The 19173-nt window shown below is 43.7% G+C and overlaps 1 protein-coding gene across 4 annotated transcripts in view; it reads left to right on the top strand.

The window, feature by feature from the left end:
* AKAP6 (A-kinase anchoring protein 6) overlaps positions 1-19173 on the top strand; it is a 594710-nt gene that overhangs the window by 35713 nt on the left and 539824 nt on the right. For 2 of the 4 annotated variants that reach the window (XM_067737937.1, XM_067737904.1), the window contains exon 1: positions 8478-8617. The gene's annotated coding sequence lies outside the window, so the exon portion shown is untranslated. Of the gene's footprint in view, positions 1-2292; positions 2399-3306; positions 3436-8477; positions 8618-19173 lie in introns of those variants that run through there. The other 2 variants (XM_067737915.1, XM_067737926.1) reach the window with 2 other exon arrangements.

Here is a 19173-nt window from a genome sequence, read left to right as displayed (position 1 = left end):
TTCCCCCAATTTTAAGGTCATTTGAGGGGAGGCTTCTTGTCTCTCATCTTTCAAGCCCTTCTTCACCCTACCCTCCTTCATCCTAGTGCTAAATCCTTTGTTTTCCATATGGAAGGCAATTGATAAATGTTTCCAAACTCAATAAATATTTCTGGCTTGTAAATCAGTAATTTCCTTATTTGATACTTCTTTAGACTGAAAGACTTACTGATAGGTTCTTAGATGGAATGCAGGGGTTAATGTCCTTTGAGTAATAAGGCCAGACCAGAGATGTGGAAAATATGAAAGTCACTCCACGTGCAGTCCTATGGGGGAGATTTTGCTATGCCAAATGCAGAATCTTCAGAGTTCTAGGGATGCAAATAAAACATGAGGTTGATGATGCCGCATCCAATCTTTTTCGACTCTCGTTTACTGCTGTTGCTGTCTGACAAACACTCAAACTTACTTTGCAATAGATGGAAGGAAAGGTGTTTTAGACCTAGGAACACAGGTAAACTAAGGCCCAGGACCTGCCTTAAAAGTAGCATCCAGAATCCTTGGTTGGTTCCCAGACCAAATTAGGCTAGTACACGCCCCACCTTGAACTAGACAGGAATCAATCCAGCCTAAAAAACCAAAAGGAATAAGACATAGGGCAAATGGCCACTTGGTTCTCTACATTCTGTTCCTAATTGTTGAGTGTTTCAACCCAGGTATAGCATGCTCCCTATCCTATTTGACACTTTCTTGTTGCTTCTCTCTATTAATAGTCATTCGGCTTCTGGTCAGCCAAGGATAATTATGCTTCATTACCACCCCTGGGTAAAACTCTGGTTGCCAGAAATTCTCTTTGTGTTGTATTTGAGAACAATCCAAATTTCTGCCTCATCGAGGGGGGTGGAGGGGTGGGCCAGGATCGGCCATTATGAACAAATGATGAAAGTTTAAGGCACTAGGAATCTTCACATGAGTTTCCAAGTAGAGAAGTATGGAAAATGTATTATAGTAACTTTCTGTGTTTTGAAAGTAGACCCCGTCTTGTTCAGGGCTGGGTGGTGAGAAACCTGAGATAGTATCTCCCATTTATGTAGTGATAGCCATGAATTTGGAAGGCAGACAAGTGCCATCTAGGGCCAACCACACATGGACATGCAGTGCATGCCCTGCACAAAGCCTGCCTCCAGTCAGTCAGGAGGAGGGAGTGACTTTTTGGTCATTTGTCTGCCCACAGAGGGGATGCCTCTTTGAAATTCTAGTAATACTAAGCCTTCTAGTCATCTACCCACCAAGAAGAAGGAAAACTATCACTAAGATTGTGTCTCCATCTTAAAATCACATTCTGGCTCGGCAGAGACATAGGATATAGTCTTTTGCTTTTAGATAGTGTTCTTTGCCTAGCTCCATCATTTTGCTGTGCGTGTGCTCAGGGGCAATCCAAAAGGCTATCTATTAAATTTCTTCAGGATGGCTCTTCTCTCTACTCCTTTCCTGAGCTCCAGTATTTTAAACTTAAAACTCCAGTCCTGACTGATGCAACACCACACATAGCTACTAAATGCTGGACTTCAGGCTCCTGGGAATCCCTGGTGATCGATGCCAATTAGATTGCCATAAGCCACAGCTGAAAAAGCCAACAGGAACTTCGAGCTTTCTAATCTAGGCATAAACAGCCGGGTAGTGCTTCTTTGAAGTTCAGAAATTGGGAGATGGTATGTGGGCCCTGGATTGGGAGAGATGGGGGTGAAATATTCTGGTAAAGTAAATATAGGCACAAGCCAGTTGTGTCACGAACAGATAGTTTCTTAGCGTGCCTTGAACTTAAGTTTGAGGAAAGGAACTACATTTCAGGAACTTGAACTTTTTTTTTTTTTTTGCGGTACGCGGGCCTCTCACTGTTGTGGCCTCTCCCGTTGCGGAGCACAGGCTCCGGACGCGCAGGCTCAGCGGCCATGGCTCACGGGCCCGGCCGCTCCGCGGCATGTGGGATCGTCCCGGACTGGGTCACGAATCCGTGTCTCCTGCATCGGCAGGCGGTCGCTCAACCACTGCGCCACCAGGGAAGCCCAGGAACCTGAACTTTAAAACTCAGGTTTAAGAGAAGCAATGAGATTGCAAGTTCCATAGGCATGGGTTATGCCTTACTTATTAAGTGTCTTTGCAGCTGCTAAGGTAGTATTTTACCCTTGGTGGGCACTCAATAAATGTTTATTTAATTGGATTGAGTTTTCTGCAGATAAGGAGGAAATTGGTTTACGGTCCTGATTTGGGTATTTTTCAGTCCGTTTTCTCTGTACAATTCTGTGATTCTAGGAAGGCCAGCAGGCAAGAGAACAGCAGGTGTGACGGTCTGGAAGAGATTCTGTGGGGCTGGAACATGAAATGTGAAGGAATTCTGGTGAGAGATGCGGCTGGAGAGGTATGTGGAGACCAAGTTATGCAGGATATCTTCAGTTGGTTAAGACATTTGGACTTCATCCTAAAAGCAGAATGGAGCTACAGGAGGATTTTTAGTGAAAAGCATGACATGCTTAGATATACATATTAGAAAGATCACTGGGTTCAGCATAAGGAATGGATTGGAAGAGCTCAAGTAGGGTCAGGAGACCAGTTGGGAGACTTATCTCAACTTTGGGAAATAATGATTTTTACCTGAACTAGGCTGGTGGTTGTGAGAGTGGAGAAAAGTGGATGGATTCAAGAGAGGATGATGACAGTGTTTGACACTGATTGGATGTGAGGGATCTTGGGTGGGGAGGAGTAAGGAGTGAAGGGTGAGTCCTAGGTCTCTTACATGGGCAATGCTAGAAGATGGTGCCATCAACAAGAGAAGAAAGAGAGAGAGAAGTGGCTGTGAGGAGGTGGCAGAGAGAGAAGATGAGGAGTTCATTTTTCTACAGATTGAGTTTGAGGTGCTTGTGGGAGTTTGGTAGTTTCGTGAATGGGTCTGAAGTTCTGAAGAGAGATATCAGTTGAAGTACAGGTTTGGGAATATATGCTGTGCCCATGGGAATAGATGAGTTTGTTCAGGGAAATACCAACATTTAGGGCTTGGCAGAGGAAGAGGGATACATAAAGCAACCTAACCATGAGTGGTCAGAGAGGTAGGCGGCAAACACAGAGAGGTGTGCGTAGGGGAAAAGAGAATTTAAAGAAAGAGGAAAGGTCCAGCTTCCTTACCTTTAAGTCATCCAATCTCTAGGTTCCCAAATATTTCAAACTACTTTTGGCCAATAGGCCCTAGATTAGAAAAAATGCATATCCAACCACTCCTATGTGAATGATATAGCCTAAGGTCATTGGTTTATTTTATTTAAATATATCTAGGTTCTGCTCCGTCTGAGGATTTTACCTAATGCTAAAGAGAAAGAGAAGAAGTCCTCCTCATACACTGTACAACCACACTAAAAGTAGCCAGCAGGGAAATTGACCTATAAGTACTCTGAGCACATTAAGGTAAGTACATTTTTAAAAACGGTATGTCTTTTGGCTGTGGTCTAATGTGATGATTGGTGGAAATGGAACTGAAGAGTGACAGGAAATATTAATGGAAGATAACACACAGGCTTTCGGCCTTAGAAAGAGCAATGGGCTATATCTGTTCCCAGAGGGAAAGTTTGATGAGTAATGATCCTGATATATGTTTTAAACACTCTGATGATGACATAATGGGTACTGCTTTTACTCTTTGGACAGCAGATTCTCCTTTGCTGTAGTTGGGTCTATTACTTCAAGTCTGTTTAGAGGGCCACCTGAGGGTACACTGGAAGCATCACGACACCTACATACCTGTTCTAGACAGTGGGTGCTGTAAAACGCATGCTATAAGAGGCTGTAAGTGGGTGCTGTCACATCAGGGCTTGCTTTCCCTACAGAGGGAAGAGCGCCAATCCAAAGGTCTCGCAGGCGCGCTTTCCCAAAACTTCCCACCCCCCAGGTTGCTGATTAAGAGCTGATGATTCACATTTAGATGGCCTTGCACCTCTACTCCCTTCCTAACCATACAAATTTGAGTCAAGCTTGAACCTTGCTAAGAAAACAGATTTGCCCTTTTTAGTCTTAGCAGCACTGGAGTCTAAAGAGAGACTATGTGGGAAGGCAGATCCTTAGTTCCCTCTTCTCCAGGCTGTTGGAGGCATTTCAGACCTCTGCTTGCCAAAGCACTTTTATGGAGCTCAGATTTTTAAATTTTTTTTCATTTTTTTTTTTTGTGGGGTGAGGGAATGCCTTCAGTGAGTCACTCCCCTCCCCTCTCTGAGCCTCAGATTTTTCCTCCTAACAGAGGGGTCTGGATTAGGGGATCCTAGAGGGCCCCAAGGCCTAGCCTGTGTCCCTGCCAGCTGGCCCCACCAGCAGAGAGCTTGTTCTCAGAGAGGCCCTTTCCTGGTGAGCTAAACTGGCCCGAAAGGACTGCTCTATACTTGGACAAGGCAAGTCACAATATGTCAGTTTGCAGAAAGGGAGCTTGTTTGGAGTGGGAACTCCATGGGAAGAGGCTTCTAAGTTGAAAATGCACACACCCTGTGGGACGGGGGGAAGACAGAGAACCCCAGTTGCTCTAAGGGGTCTAGAAATCAGAATGGTTAGAGTTTGCCTGGCCCCGCCAGTGCTCTGCTTGATTCCCTGGCCTCTTCATTTTGTGTTCACCTGCGAAGAGGCCCCTGGCTGAGAGAAGGGTGTTGGAGGTAGATGAACCTAGCTCTGTCCCTTAGTCGTTGTATGATCGTGAGTTGTTGGACTTTCTGCACCTTATTTTCTTTATCTGTTAAATGAGGATGCTTTATAGACCTGGATGAGGAATAAATGAGATAACATACATAAAACAGCCATACAGGGTCTGGCATGGGGGGCAGTTACCTCCTTCCGTCCCCAGTCCTCTTCTTCTTTTACCTTTGCTCACATTATTCCCCCCACCTGGACCATTCTCTCCACCTCTCCAAATTTGACTCAGTTTCAGTGCTCAGCAAGATCTTTCTGCCTGTCCGAGTGCTCGAGTTCTTCTGCTGCCCCAATCACGTATTACCTGACTTCACATTCTGGTAACTGCCTTCTTTCTTGATACTGTTTTGCTGATTTTTCCCATCTAAACTGCTGCTCCCTGAGGGAAGAAATTTGTCAAATAACAGTTATCTTTCTATAATATCTGGTAAGATGTTGGGGACATAAGCAATATTTGAATGAATGAATACAGAAAGAACTAAGTTACAGGGAGAGTGCGGTAGGGGGCAGTATGTACTGTGGTTAAGGTCTGGATGCTGGAATTAGCCTGCCTAGGTTTGAATCCTGGTGTTGCCAGTTATGAGCTTTGCAACTTTAAGAGTTGTTGCATCTGTCTGTCAGTTTTCTCCCTGCATAAAGGTAGTGGCAAATATAGTATTTCTCTCCTAGGGTTATTGTAAAGACTAAGGTTAGATTTGGAGAGTGTTTAGATCAGCGCCTGGCACGCGGTACTATATAAGAACCACCATTATTATTTTAAAGAACATGAGTTTAGCATTAGACAGGCCTGAGTTCAAAGACTGCTGTACTGCTTACTAATTATGTGACCTTGGACAGAAGTTATTCAGTTTCTCTGTGCTCCAATTTCCTTATCTGTAAAATAGGGATGATACACCTGCCTAATAAGTTGTTGTGAAGACAAAATTAAGAGCCTAGAACACAGTATATGCCTGAGAACTGGTGGCTACTAGAAGCCTGCTTCAGTCTTCTAGAAGCAAGAGTTTGAGGTGACTGCATGAAGAGTCATTGCGGTGGCCTGGGCCCCATTTAGGAAACTGAAAACCTGGGGCTTGCCTTGACTGGGAAGGATTGAGATAAGAGTCAAAACAGGGGTTGTGGGTACATTGTAGGAAGGCATAGGGAAGCTACTTTGTGCTAAACTGTACAGTTGCTAAGCTGTATCACCAAAATCCTGACCAAATTAGGTCATTAGAGATACATTTGGAAGGAGCTAGAGACTTTTGCCTGAGTGAAATTCCGATACAAGTCCATGCATGTCACCTTTCTGCATATCTTTGATTATGTAAGGTGTTTCTCGTGTTTTGTCCTTACGTAGCCAGCTGTGTTACTGTCATGGTGATGCCACAGGCGTGGGTGAGTGGAGATACGCCATCCTCTGCTGGCCAAGCGGATCTGTGATTCTTGTTGTCCAGGAAGGTAAAATTTGCCAGTTCAGAGCTTGTGTAACTGAGGGGTACCATTTAGCCTCTTCTGACCCCAAGTTGGGACTCTGAGAGTCCTAATTTCTACAGTTTAGTCTATTGATTCTCAGTCCCCAGATCTTATTTGGTGTGCTGAGTGATGGTTTAGGGCCTTAGGAAGCCTATCTCCCCTTAACTTCTGCCAGCAGTAAGAGGCTGACTGTTCTGTACTGTTCAGGGCAGAGGGATCTGAGTGGTTTCAGTCAGGAACCCCACTAGGTCCACTGGCCTTGAAGGGAGGTGTGGGAGCGGAAAAAAAGCAAAGAAGAGGCGGGCAGGGAGGTCTTGGCATTGCTGGCTTCTTCCCCAGATGGCGATGCTGTGTTCACACCATAGGACTAAGGGTTTGAACCTCTCTTCCAGCACCATCTGGATATAAGTTTAGACTTTTCACGATGCAGGCTTCTCACATCCCTTTCTTCTCTGTCCCTCTGTTGCTTCTTTGTTTGAATTTAATGCTGAATTCTGCAATGCAATAAATCCTTTGGTAAGGAGATGTAACACATTTATACCTCAGAATTACAGATTTGCTACATATTTGCTATATTATCTCACCGTCTCATCAACATCTTGTGGCTTCATTGTTAGCAGTGCCAACAACTGGTTTCAAATATCAAGATAAAAGTACCCACTTCCTTTTTTTTCATTACCTCAAAGTTTTTTATGATTACAGTCTTGTTTTTACTCTATTCCGGTGGGAGGACTCTCGATTAACTTCATTGTGCAGAATAAAATTCAGATATGGGGAAGTTCAAAGAAGGCAGTTAATTACATTCAGGTGGTGGGCCTGGATACCCCAGCTCAGTGGTACTCGACCTGGCCGTACACCTGAGGAGTTTAAAAAGGTACTCTGCTCTGGGCCCACCCCAAGCCGATTAAGAATGATAGTCCATTGAGGCGGGAAGGATGGTTTAATCTTTTCAGGTGAATCTAATGGGTAAGCGTGGTTGAGATCTCTGCTCAATTTACTAAGGAAGCAAGACTTTCACAGTTTGGATTAGGAAATCACAGGAATGACTTGTAGCTGAAAATGTTAAGTTAAAACTTGCTTATGCTATTACTTTTCAAACTAGTTAGCATTTTGCATATGAAGGTTTTTGGTTAACTGTAGATTCAAGGCTCTGTCTTTGGGTTTTTCATTTTAAAGAGTAAAACTTCAGGGTAGGACTGGAGGTACTCACGCATTGTTCATCAGTACCTTAAATCATGAATATGTTGGTGTTACCCACCTGTGTTCTCTCTTTGCTTTATGATCGTGTTAAATAACCTAAGTGATTTCCAATGAGGTTAAGCAGAGTCCCTTCAGGGGGCTCTCCAGTCACTTTTTCAGAGTATGCGTTTTCAAACTATACCCCACGTCTCATCCCCCAGCCTCCTCATTCTGATCTGTTCCCTGCGGTAGACAGCCTTGGTAACTAATGGGAGTATATCTTTTGGGTATGTGAGGGCAGAAGTTAGGTTAAGGGCTACTTTCTTAGAAGTTTCCCCAGCACTCTATTAAGTATGGTATATTTATCGTCGTCTTTAGAGCTTTATGTGGAAATGTCAAGCTAGTTATTGCAAAAGACCTGGTACTGGAAATTCCTTGAATTTAATGTGAAAGTTTGATGCAGCTGTAGTTGGGATGGTGTCTTTTTTAGGGATGGAGTTCAGAGCAAAAGGAAAATGTTCTGTGTAAGACTTGCCCTAAAAAGGCACCTCTGACTGGCTGAGTCCCTCTTGAAACACTTTGGGATCCTTCAAGCTTCTAGCTTGGCTGGGTTGCTTTTGGAGCCAAGGAGAGTTCTAATCATTAGCATTAGTGAATTGTTGCTCATTAGCATTTGTGTGGAGTACCCAAATAACTGCAACAAAAGTGTGAAACCCCAGCTGGTGGTGGGGGGAGGGCGAGCGGGATTGTTTCTTCTTGGATTAATACCAGAGTTATTTCCCTTGGTGCAGATCCATTCTTCCCTGTGTGGGAATGTTTAACGTTCATACTGTTAGGTGAGAGTCTCGTTCAGAGAACTTTAAAAAAAATACCCATTTTTCTCAATTTATCTTAAAAAACCCACAAACCCAACGAAAGTGTACTTTCTCTGTACGATGACTTGTTCAGAAATTTGAAAAGACCTTCTGCTGCGTGAGAGAGCTTTTCCTGCAATGCAGGTCCACCAGTTATTCAAGCAAAGAGTTAACCGAGGCCAGGGAGGCTTCTCTGGCAGCCTGCAAGCTTTGTGCAATAGCCAAGCTGGAGGCTGAGAGAGACTGATATTCATTTGTTTGTGTATGAAGCTTTCATTCCCAAAGTCTTAGACATCACATACCAGGAAAGATGACTGTGAAAAGCACGGACAAGCTCAAGTGTTTCCTGGCTGTTCTGGTTGCCTTTGATACATCTAATTCTGCCTGACAGTGTTTGCCGCTTGGTTGTCCAAACAGAATTGTCTTCTTCAGTGGTGAGTGAGAATTAATTATTCACATCCAGTCGTCATCATAAATACTCTTATGTGAACCTGTGTCCCTAAATGAGTCTTACAGTAAAATCTTTAGTTTGGAAATCTTCAGTCCTCCCATTTTATTGTACCATGTGTAAGCTTCACCCTGGAATTGCATAGTTTGATGAGGTGTAATGGTCTTTGGTTCTGAGAAACTGTGCAGCGTGGTTGTGCAGAGAGGCCCAGCTAGGAATGTCTCCCAGGAGTTTGAGAGCTCTGTCACTTCCTTTTTCTCCATGGCTCCAAGTTCCTTGGGCCTGGATATAGCAACAGCGCCCTCTAGTGTGTGATAGGGTGAGGATGGGCTCCTGCTTAATAAGGTGAGGTGCTTTGGCTTCACTGAGTGAGGTGTGGGAAACAAGCGGCTTGGCATTTATTGAACAGTACAGCTGAGCCTAAATACACAACAGCAGCATGTCTTCTAGGTTTTGACAGCTGAGAAAGGAAGATAGAGACAGCAGGAAGATAGGGTTTTAGATTATTTTACAAAGATGTGAAAGCTAAGGAGAGCCAAAGGAGGGAATCCAGAGGTCATTGGGGAAAGGAACTGTTCCTATGAACAGTTTGCTGTTCTTCCAAAGAATTCCCCATATGCACGGGGAGGAGGATGGATAGGGCCTGGCCACAGAGACCTTCCATTGCTGACTGAGACTGGGCCTGCAGAGGGGCCAGAGCTTTTTTTAGAAAACTGAAATTCCAAACACTCCAAGCAGTGGTTTAAAGGCTACTAAAATGTAAATGACTGATAGGTATTACCTGACAACAGAGTTTTGATGAAAGGAACTAGACTTAAGTATAACAGGGAGCAAAAAGTGGGTAGAGATGGACTGAGTATAGAGAGAATGGAAGAGGGATGCTTCCATCCTTCATTTTGTTCATCTAGCAAATATTTACTGATGAGCTGCTATTCAGTGACAGCTTCTGTTGTAGGTACTGGGTGTGAATTCACACTAGGTGTAAATAAAAGAGAGTCCCTGCCCTCATGGAGCTTATGTTCTCTACAGTTGCCAAGGGGTTCCAGGGCTCAGTCCTCCACGCTTACATTTTTATAGTGTGGTCTGTTTACAGGCAGAATGTCATTTGAGGACATGGAAAGTACCCACTGCTCAAAATTGTGTCTGCTCCAACTGGTCTCTCCTGCAATTTCCAAACCCAAACCCCTTGTTCAACAAAGACCTGTTTTCTGAGAGGAGTAACCACGAAGTCAGACACTCTGTCCCCACGCTTGTCGTCTGGTGAAAATGAACAATCTGATGAGACCTGGAGGGACGGGGGTAACTCTGGCACCAGAAAATTGTGGCCCAGGGGAGTGTATTTTTCAGAGCCGAGGTTTCCTCATCAGTGGAAGCAGCTGTGTTAATTCCTCTGTCAGATCCTTTCTGGATCTAACATTCTATTTTGCATGGCAGGTAGCATCCTGGAAAGCACAGAGTGTGGTACATCCCTGGGAACACTGGGTAATTGTTTGGGGGTGGGGGCAGGACCGGATTAGACACTGTAAAAAAAAAAAAAAGAGAGCATGGAGAAGGAGCATGATTTGACAACCAAATTAAGGCTATTTAAAAATGTTTCTAGGACATATATTCCTGGGTCCAATTTCTGACTAGAAGTTGCCTGCAAGGGAGGGTGGTAGTGTAGGTATGGTTGTTGCAGATTTTTTGGAAGCTCAATTACTGGTACTCTTGAGGATGCTAATGAGTTTTGAACATTATCTACAAAACTCATGGCCATAGATCTGACCCCTGAGCTGCAGCTTCTGCTATAAAGAGCTTTATGGTGAAGATGTTCTTGTGGTGTGGAGTGCTTTCCTTTTAACTGCAGATGGAGTACCACAAGCTGATATTCTTTGAATCCTAGAGAGCAAGTGACCTACTTACTTACTATTGTGTCTGAAATATTCAGTTAGAGTATATTTTAGGAAAAACTTTTTCAGCTTGGAACATGGTTTTGCTTTTGTGAAAACACACACCCGTAGAGACACAAGATTAGTTTTCTTGGCTGTTCTGACCCACTGTGTCAGGAATAACTTTGGTTACTGTATGACTTCTCTCATTGGAAAGAGGCAATGTAAAATCCATGGGCTTCTTTAGTAAAGACTATTCATAACTATACCTTTATAGGCTCATGTGATGAAGATTAATGAAAGCTTTCGGTTTAGAATGAAAAAATGCACGAGTTATTTGCTAGGCTCTCTAACATCTCGAAGATGTTTATCCTGGTTTTTGCAGTTTATTGGTCAGGCTTTCTTTACCTTGTGGCTTTTCCCTTTGCAAAGAGTTTCAGCCTCTCTGTGAAGTACTGTGTAAATAGGTTTCAAGGTGGAGTGTGGGTGGGACTTTTTTTGCAAACTTTCTTCTTTCAAGACTTTTAAAGAAATCATACCCGGGACCAATTGAGAGGCAGAAACCTTGGGTGGCTTTGGAGTTTTCTCTGTGTGTGTTCTGCCATCTGCTGGAAAAGGATCACCAAGCTTGGAAAGCTGACCGGCAGTGTGGGAGAGGGTGTGCACTCCTGGTGCCTCCATCCCTCTCTCAGGGCTGGGCAGAGTACACAGCAAAGCTTGTAAAATGCCATGATGTACTTGGTTTTCTGTTGGATCACCTTAACTCACAACCAGAGTTATCTCAGGGATTTCCCTACCAGTCTGCTGAGCTCAGGTCCAAGTTGCTTTGGGAGCCTGCATCACAGTACCCTCTGGCCTCATTCTTCTGGCTATACAGTATGTTGATTGGGATTGCCTTGAAGTACTTTTCATTGGTTTAAAGTGGAAACAAAACAAAACATTCAATCCAAGTCGGGGTGGGCAGGCCTTCGTAGTGATGTTAGTATAAGAGGGCTAACTGATCTATTCAGGAAAGATCAGCCCTTTTCTCTGAGATCATAATCTCCCTCCTTTTTGGTGTTAAAATGCCCTTTTACAAAATGATAGTAATAGATGAGAGTGATCATGTTAAGCATATATTTGCACGGCAAAAGTAAAAGTTAGCAACTGTGAGTCAGTTTCCTAATTCTTTTAAAAAACATTTTCGTGTCTGTGAAATCCCAATGTCTGGGTTTGCTACTCCCTGTGGTCTCACCTTTTCCTTCATGTGACAACTCGAGTAGAAAAGTAGGGTCAACAATCCTCAGTTGTAGCTTCCATATTTTCCCTGGCAAATCCTCCGTGGATTTTTCTGTGCTATGACCCACATAGAAACACAAAAATAATAGTCTGGTAGAATGAGGATAATGTCTCCTTACTAACTGGGTCACTGCTTTATAGATGGATTTTGGTCTGTAGTAAATGCTTGGCCTGGTTTCGCACCCCTCTGCATCATTTTCTTCCTCTGGAGTTCTTGATGGAATGTGACCTTCCTGTCTGGATGTGTCTGTGGGACTCCCATGGGGAAGACTTAAGATTTTTGGCAGCCGGATCCTCAAGGCAACTGGGACAGGATGTGAAAGGCCAGCATCCTTGTTTCTTCTTAAAATTTCTCAGAGGCTTATAATCCTTTCGAAAGATTTTAAAATGGTAATATGACATTTTGATATCTAAGATTAGTTAAAGGTTCTAGTAACTGAAGTAATGAAACTGACTTTCTTCTTTATTAAGGGTTATACTTACAGAAACATATGATTTTTTTCCCCAAATGTTTTAAGGCCTAATTCAAATAAAATTATAAAGATTAAAGATAAAAATACAACTGGAGTTACTCTGATTGAGGTAGTTTTGGTATTTGGCTCTGTGGAACCTGAATTGAAAATTGCTATTGTATAAAAACTGAATTGAAATTTATTTCTGAGAAGCTATTTAGCTAAGAGGGCAGATATTTGAGATCTGAGTAGGTGGAGGCTGGGAAAATAAGTTTGTACTGAAGCCAGAGCACATGGTGTCTTCATTGGAAATATCAATAGATGTTCCCAGAGAATAAACGTTTTTGTATATTTATCTAGTGATAACAAGTGCTTCTGAACGAGCAAGGACATTCAAGATTGCAGGGTATGAGTTTCATATGGGCACACACAGAGGCTTGTGACCTAAAGGCCATGTGAAGAAGGTGGAAAAATCCTCCCCAGTTAAATTTTCATGGACCAGATTGTTAGAAACATGTCCAAGAAGTGATTTCATAAAACTTTTGAAACTTGGCTTAAAACCCTGGCAGATCTGTATCATCTGGTAAATATTTAGGACTTTGTGTATATTATTTTCAAGGAACGGCAATAAACTATACAAAAAAAATTTCTTCAGCAAAAACAAAGCACTGCAGGAATGTTAGCGTTTGAATCAGAATTTTGTTTTTTTTTTTCCAAGGGTAGCTGTGGGGTGGGGGAGAGGGAAAGAGGTCTTATTTCTGATAGAATTAGGTCAGTTTAAATTCTCTTTCATTGAAGGTGGCTATCAAAGTTTACTATGATTTTCTTGTTAACTTAGCAACACTGGGCATATGATAGCTTCATTTTTTATCACCTGGTAGTTTTTTGCTTTTATTTTTAAAAATTTTCTTGCCTGAAAGAGCTTATGAGATTTCACCATTACCTGCACCTTAAAATCTCAGTATGTAACTCAACAGCAATTGAAAATGTGAATTTTCCTATCTAGTAGGAGAATTAAAAAGCAGGAAGGTAGAGTTCAGGAATAATACTCCCAAAAGGGAACAATCAAACATCAAGGCCATGTTCTAGTTTCCTCAGGTCATAGCCTTCTGTTAACGATACCATCTTATATTTCTTTTCCAATGGGATTCACATCTGTTTGTCTTTCACATATCTCCTAAGGCAAATGGCTATAATAATCATGCCCCTATTATATAATTTGGGAAACAGAGTCATAGATAAGGAATTACTTTCCTGTCTCTCTTTTCCTCAATACATTGTTCTATTGTAGTGAGGAAAACACAGATGTCAACCAGTTATATATGCCAAGCACTTTACATGTATTATCTCATTATTTCCTATGAGGTAGGTGTATTTCTATTTTTTTTCTTTCAGATGAGGAAATAGTGGCTTATAGAGATTGAAAAACTTGCTAGAATTTATATAGCTAGTACGTGGCAGAATGGGGAACAGAAACCATTACACCATACTGCCTCTCCAGTAATATGCTACAGAGAAAGCAGCTTCCATAGCCCAATTGAACCCAGCTGTCTATTCCCAGGCTCCCAGCCTGGTACCTTTCTTCATGTCCAGCATTCAGTGAACCAAGGAGTTGATTTAGACCTCCCAGGAAAGGGGTCTGGAGAGGCAACAATGTCCTGCTCTCTAGCTTAGAGTTAGCTGTCACTGATAAGACCTCTCTAAGATGTTTTAAAACAGCATGATAAAGACGTAGTAGATGAATATATGTTCTATGCAAAGGCTCATGGAACAGCAGCTCAGTAATTGCCTAAGGCCTAAGCAGGCAAGCAGGAGGCCTCAAACTGGACATGCCTCCCCAGTGTGTAGGCAGACATCTTCTCACAGGCTGTATTCCCATCCTGGCCTCTTCCCTTTTCTGTTGACTTGGGCAGAGTCCCAACTTTTCCTTACAAAAGATCAAAACTAAGACTTCTTGGCTGTCCAGATCAGATCGTCACTAAGGTTTGGCCGTCTCTCAGAAAAGACAGGCTGGGTTGGCCTGAACTTTCCTCACTTGGCATTTCAGGGAGTTCATACTCCACTGAAGGACCTTAAAACCAACAACTGTCTCCTTCATACCGTAGTAATGGCTTTGACTCAAAAACCGAATGTAGCTGATGCCAAATAAATGGCAACTCAGACGATGCTCTCCAGACTCGGCAGCTTTTAACTCATTTATCTTTAGAAACCTAACCCTTCTCTTTCAGACCCAGGCCTGTACAAATGAAATTCTATTTGGGTATAAAGTTTATTCTAAAACTAGCTTTTTGGACTGCTACTGATTTTGAATACTAATGTCCATCTTTGTTACTTTTTTGATTATGAATTTTCTAGAAGGAATAATTTTGTAGAACACAAGTACTCTGGACCCGGTTTGTGCAGAATTCACTTTAAGGGGAGGTACCTTAAATGCCTGACTGTACACTATGTTAGAAGGAGAAAAGACATCTAAGTACTACATTTGTTCCTTTTTTCTTAGTTCTGTGAGCCTGTGAGACTTAGCTCTTCAATTTCTCCCATGCCTCAAAAATTCAGATCTCAGGGACTTCCCTGGTGGTCCAGTGGTTAAGAATCCACCTTCCAATGCAGGGGACACGGGTTTGATCCCTGGTCGGGAAACTAAGATCCCACATGCCATGGGGCAACTAAGCCTGTGTGCTGTAACTACTGAGCCTGCATGTTCTGGAGCCCGTGTGCCACAACTAGAGAGCCCATGTGCCACAACTACTGAGCCCGTGTGCTCTGGAGCCAGCGTGCCACAAGAAGAGAGCCCACGTGCTGCAACGACTGAGCCCGTGCACTCTGGAGCCCATGTGTCACAACTAGAGAGAGGCCTGTGCGTCACAACCAGAGAGGAGCCCGTGGGCTACAACAAAAGATCCCACATGCCGCAATAAAGATCCTGCGTGCCACAACTAAGACCCGATGCAGCCAAAATAAATAAAATAAGTTAAAAACAAAAAAGAAAGCAAGCATTAAAGTTTCTTTAAAAAAAAAATTCAAATATCTAAGCTACCCACCACAACAAAATATCACAAGTGCTTTGGGAATTTCAGAGGAGGAAGGGTGTGGTCAGAATGCTGCCTTCTTTTTCCTAGCACAGTCAGACAGCATCTGCTCACTTTCTAATTCACTACAGAAAAACCGACCTTTCATTTTAGCCTCTGCATATTAAGAACATGATTCCTAACATTCCATTCATTACAACAGAAGCTCATTATTGTAAATATCTGGTCTCAGGTGTTCATTATAATGCTGTATTTCCTCTTCTGCTTTCAGAGAGGGAGGTAGTGTCACTTACATCTGGCATATGGGAAAGGGTTAAATAAACAGGGACTCATCAACCAGTTCAGCCCTGGCCCCAAGCAGCAGGTGGTTCTTTTGCTCTTCTCACTAAACTGGGACTTATACAGGAAACAGCCGTTGAGGAAGGCAGGTTAAGTAATTTAGCAGTTTTGTAAGGAACATGCATGTAAACCAGAGGATAATCCTTTCATGCCCCAAACATCTTATAAAATAGTGGTGGAACCAGATGTACAGGGGATCCCAAACATGCAGTTTCTGCACTGCAAACATTGTCCAGTCATGAGCTGTAGAAGTGTAGCTGGTGATGCCTTGCTTATGTCTTAAACTGAAGAGAATGAGGGGCTCTGCATTTAACAGGTTACATATGCTATCAAAGAAAGCTGTACCCCTTGGCAAAGTGCATCTTCTTTGGGGAACAGGACCTCTAACCCTACAGAGCCGAGAGTGATAAGGATGGGAAACACAATGACCCCCCGTGGGTCCTTGAGAATGATGGTAAGGTGGGGCCACTCCTGCTTCCATGCCTTGGTTCGCAGACTCATGAATTCTTCCTACTGGGACACAGCACCATATAGATTCAATACTTACACTACATCCTTGGAAGATGGCACTCCATCCTTGCAGAGAATTGCTTCCAAGCTGGTATTTCAGCTATACCTTCAACAGGGCATTCCAATGCTCTGTCATGCCAGTGACTTCTGTATGGTGTGGTGTGTGATATGACCAGTATATTCCATGGTCATGGGCCTGCTGCACATGTCCTTCATTGTGCAATGGGTTCCTGGTCATATACTGTGTTTCGTGGCCTTCCACGTCTGTGGGATAGGCACACTGTGATTCCTGATAGCGGTGCTGCTTGAGACTCTGCAGATAGTAAAGGCAACCCCATACTCAGAATAGGTGTCTACTCCTATAAGAATGAGTCATTGGCCCTTGAAGGAGTACAGTCAGCTTGCTGCCAAGTGGCTAGTTGTTCTCCTCAAGGAATAGTGCTATATAGGATGCTCAGCTTTCATCTCTGAGGTTGAAAATTCAGAGATGGCAGTAGCCAGATTGCCCTTGATAAGTGGGGATCATGTTGTTGGGCCCAGGTATACTCTGCCATTGTGGGCCTGTGCCCATCTTGTTAGTTCAGCATGGTTGGTGGCAAACGCTGACTCATGTCAGCTGGCCGAGTCATTTTGCCTATTTAATTGCTCAGTGCCTATTCCATGGTGGCACTTATGGCATTAACATGATACAAAAATCTTCACACTTCATTCTCACAATTATATGTCCATTTACATGTATATTTTTGTCTCTGATCTTCTGGTATCTTTTCCTTTCAGGTCCCTGACCAGTCAGCTGTCCCTCTAGCCTTTCCAGTCACTGCAGTAATTTTGTTCTCCTGGCTTCTGTGCTGCCACCAGGGCTCAATTGCTTTGGGGCCCCATCAACCCCATCACTGTCAATAAGCCAAGCTTTGTGACTGCCTCTCTTACCATAGGCTCTGGCTTGCAGAGTAGAGCCACTACTGAAGTTCTTAGTGAAGCTGGTTCTCCTCTCCCTAGCAAATTCCTGATGGCCTTGGTCAATGAAGCATCCTCTTGGCTCTCCTAAGAAATACAATCTTCTGGTGAGTCTGTGGCATCACATAATGCATCCATTCCAGTATGCCAGCTTCCCCCAGCCTCTTTATCCCTTCTTCTACTGCTTGCTGTGGCCACTCAAGCATTTCCACTTTCTTTACAATAGGCTATAGTTTTCTCCAGGCTTCTAGGAGCCGCCTAACCGCAAGTTTGCTCCTTTGCTGGCGTCCTTGCCAGGATGTTAAATCCCATGTCTCACGAGAATGCCCCAAGGCAATTTATTCTTGCTTACACAGTCTTATATTCCTCCTCCTTTGATTAAGCACCCTTAAAATCCAGCCACAGAAGTCCTTCCCCGGACTGTCGGGACATGCTAATTCTGGCAGCTCTTTGCTCTCTTATCAGCCTTAGCACATCACCACAGATTATGCCGGAATTTATCTCTAGTTATCAGTTTGGCAGGCAGGGGACAAGTGGGACTACTCCTGAAGGTGGCATGTACTTCTTGTGGCAGAGAGGCCTCTGTAGTGTCTTCCTTCATGGGGGATGTGCTAGCTTCTAACACTGAGTGGTAGGCTCTGCAGGCTCTGAGGGTTTAGGAGAGCGTGTAGAGCCATAAGCCTCTGGGGCTTTAACCCATGTTCCCCCATATGGGTCTCAAGTTTTTCTAATTAGGATTTTTGCGTAATAGACCTGCCTTGGCTAAGCATTTAAATGTTTCTGGAGCTTTGGACTATTCAGCCATGTGTTTGCTCCTCAGTTGTGTCTATTCTCTCATTATGGGAGAGAAGGGTCTCTTTGTAAACTACCAAAAAGGTTTTCTGATTGTTATACTCAACTGTACTTATACTTTGTTAGAAGGTGCTCTCAAGTTGTTCATTATCCCTCTGCAGGACAATACAATTTAGTAATAACCAACTGACTCTACTGTCCTTTTATACATTGTTCCCCCCTTACCTTTCAAATGCCTGCATCTTCTCGGCAAGGGCATTCCCCTCCAATGGGATGTGTTCCCACATCACTACCAGTAACATCTTCAGCAGCTGGCCCACCACCTTGTGCCAGGGACTGTCTGTGCCCCACAAACCACCTGGGGTATGCTCTTCTTTAGATGAGGGGTCGTTGATCCAGTCTGAAACTCTCATCTTACTGCCTGCTTTCTCAGCCCACTCCTGCTACCGATTGTGTCAGTTCATGTTCTCTGGATGTAGATGCCAAAATGGAATTAGAAGTGCAAGGGATTTATAGAGGGAGACACCTGTGAAGGATAAAGGGGAGTAAGAGCCAGAGTAGAAGGGAGGGCCTTTGGATGGCACTGTAAATCTGAAACCAGTGAAAGAAGGGAGGGAAGAAAGGAGGAAAGGCTAGGAAGAGCCTGAGACTCAGCACAGCTCTGAGGTAGTCTTAGGGGGCAGGTAAGGAACCAGAGCAAAGATTGCCCTTAGAGGCATCCTGCCCGGGCTGGAGTGGGCCTGCCCTAGTGCCCTGCTGTGCACAGTCACTGGCTGAGAGCAGTTCAGGCAGTCTGTGGCCTTGGCTTGAGTGCTGCCTCAAAGCCTGGAGGTGCATCTGCTGGAGACTGGCAGCTAACCACATGCCGCACAGCAGGGAGATCTGAACAGTGCACCTCATGGCTGCCATCTTCACTTCTCTGTCTGTAGTCTTCCCTATCTTCATGGCAACATATCCTGTTCTTAGGCCCAAATCATGGACTTATCCTTTATTCTTTTCTCTTTTACATTCTCCACAATCTGTCAGGATAACCTGTGGCCAGACCTTCATATCTTAACTAGAATCTGACCACCTCATTACCTTCACTGCTCTCATTGATATGAAGAGACACAGGGAGAAGATAGCTGTCCACAAGCCAAGGGACACCTGAAGCTACCACAAGCTAAGAGCGAGGCCTGGAACAGATCCTTGCCTAGGCCCTTCAGAGGGAGGATGGCCCTGCCAACACCTTGATCCCAGACTTCTGGCCTCCAGAACTATGAGACAATGAATTTCTGTTGGTTAAACCACCCAGTTAGTGGTACTTTGTTTGTGGCA

This window comes from Pseudorca crassidens, chromosome 1 (genome assembly GCF_039906515.1).
Source record: "Pseudorca crassidens isolate mPseCra1 chromosome 1, mPseCra1.hap1, whole genome shotgun sequence".
In the NCBI taxonomy this organism is placed as follows: Eukaryota; Metazoa; Chordata; class Mammalia; order Artiodactyla; family Delphinidae; genus Pseudorca; species Pseudorca crassidens.
Note: the sequence above shows the minus strand (reverse complement) of the source record. Positions and strands in the feature narration are given on the sequence as shown.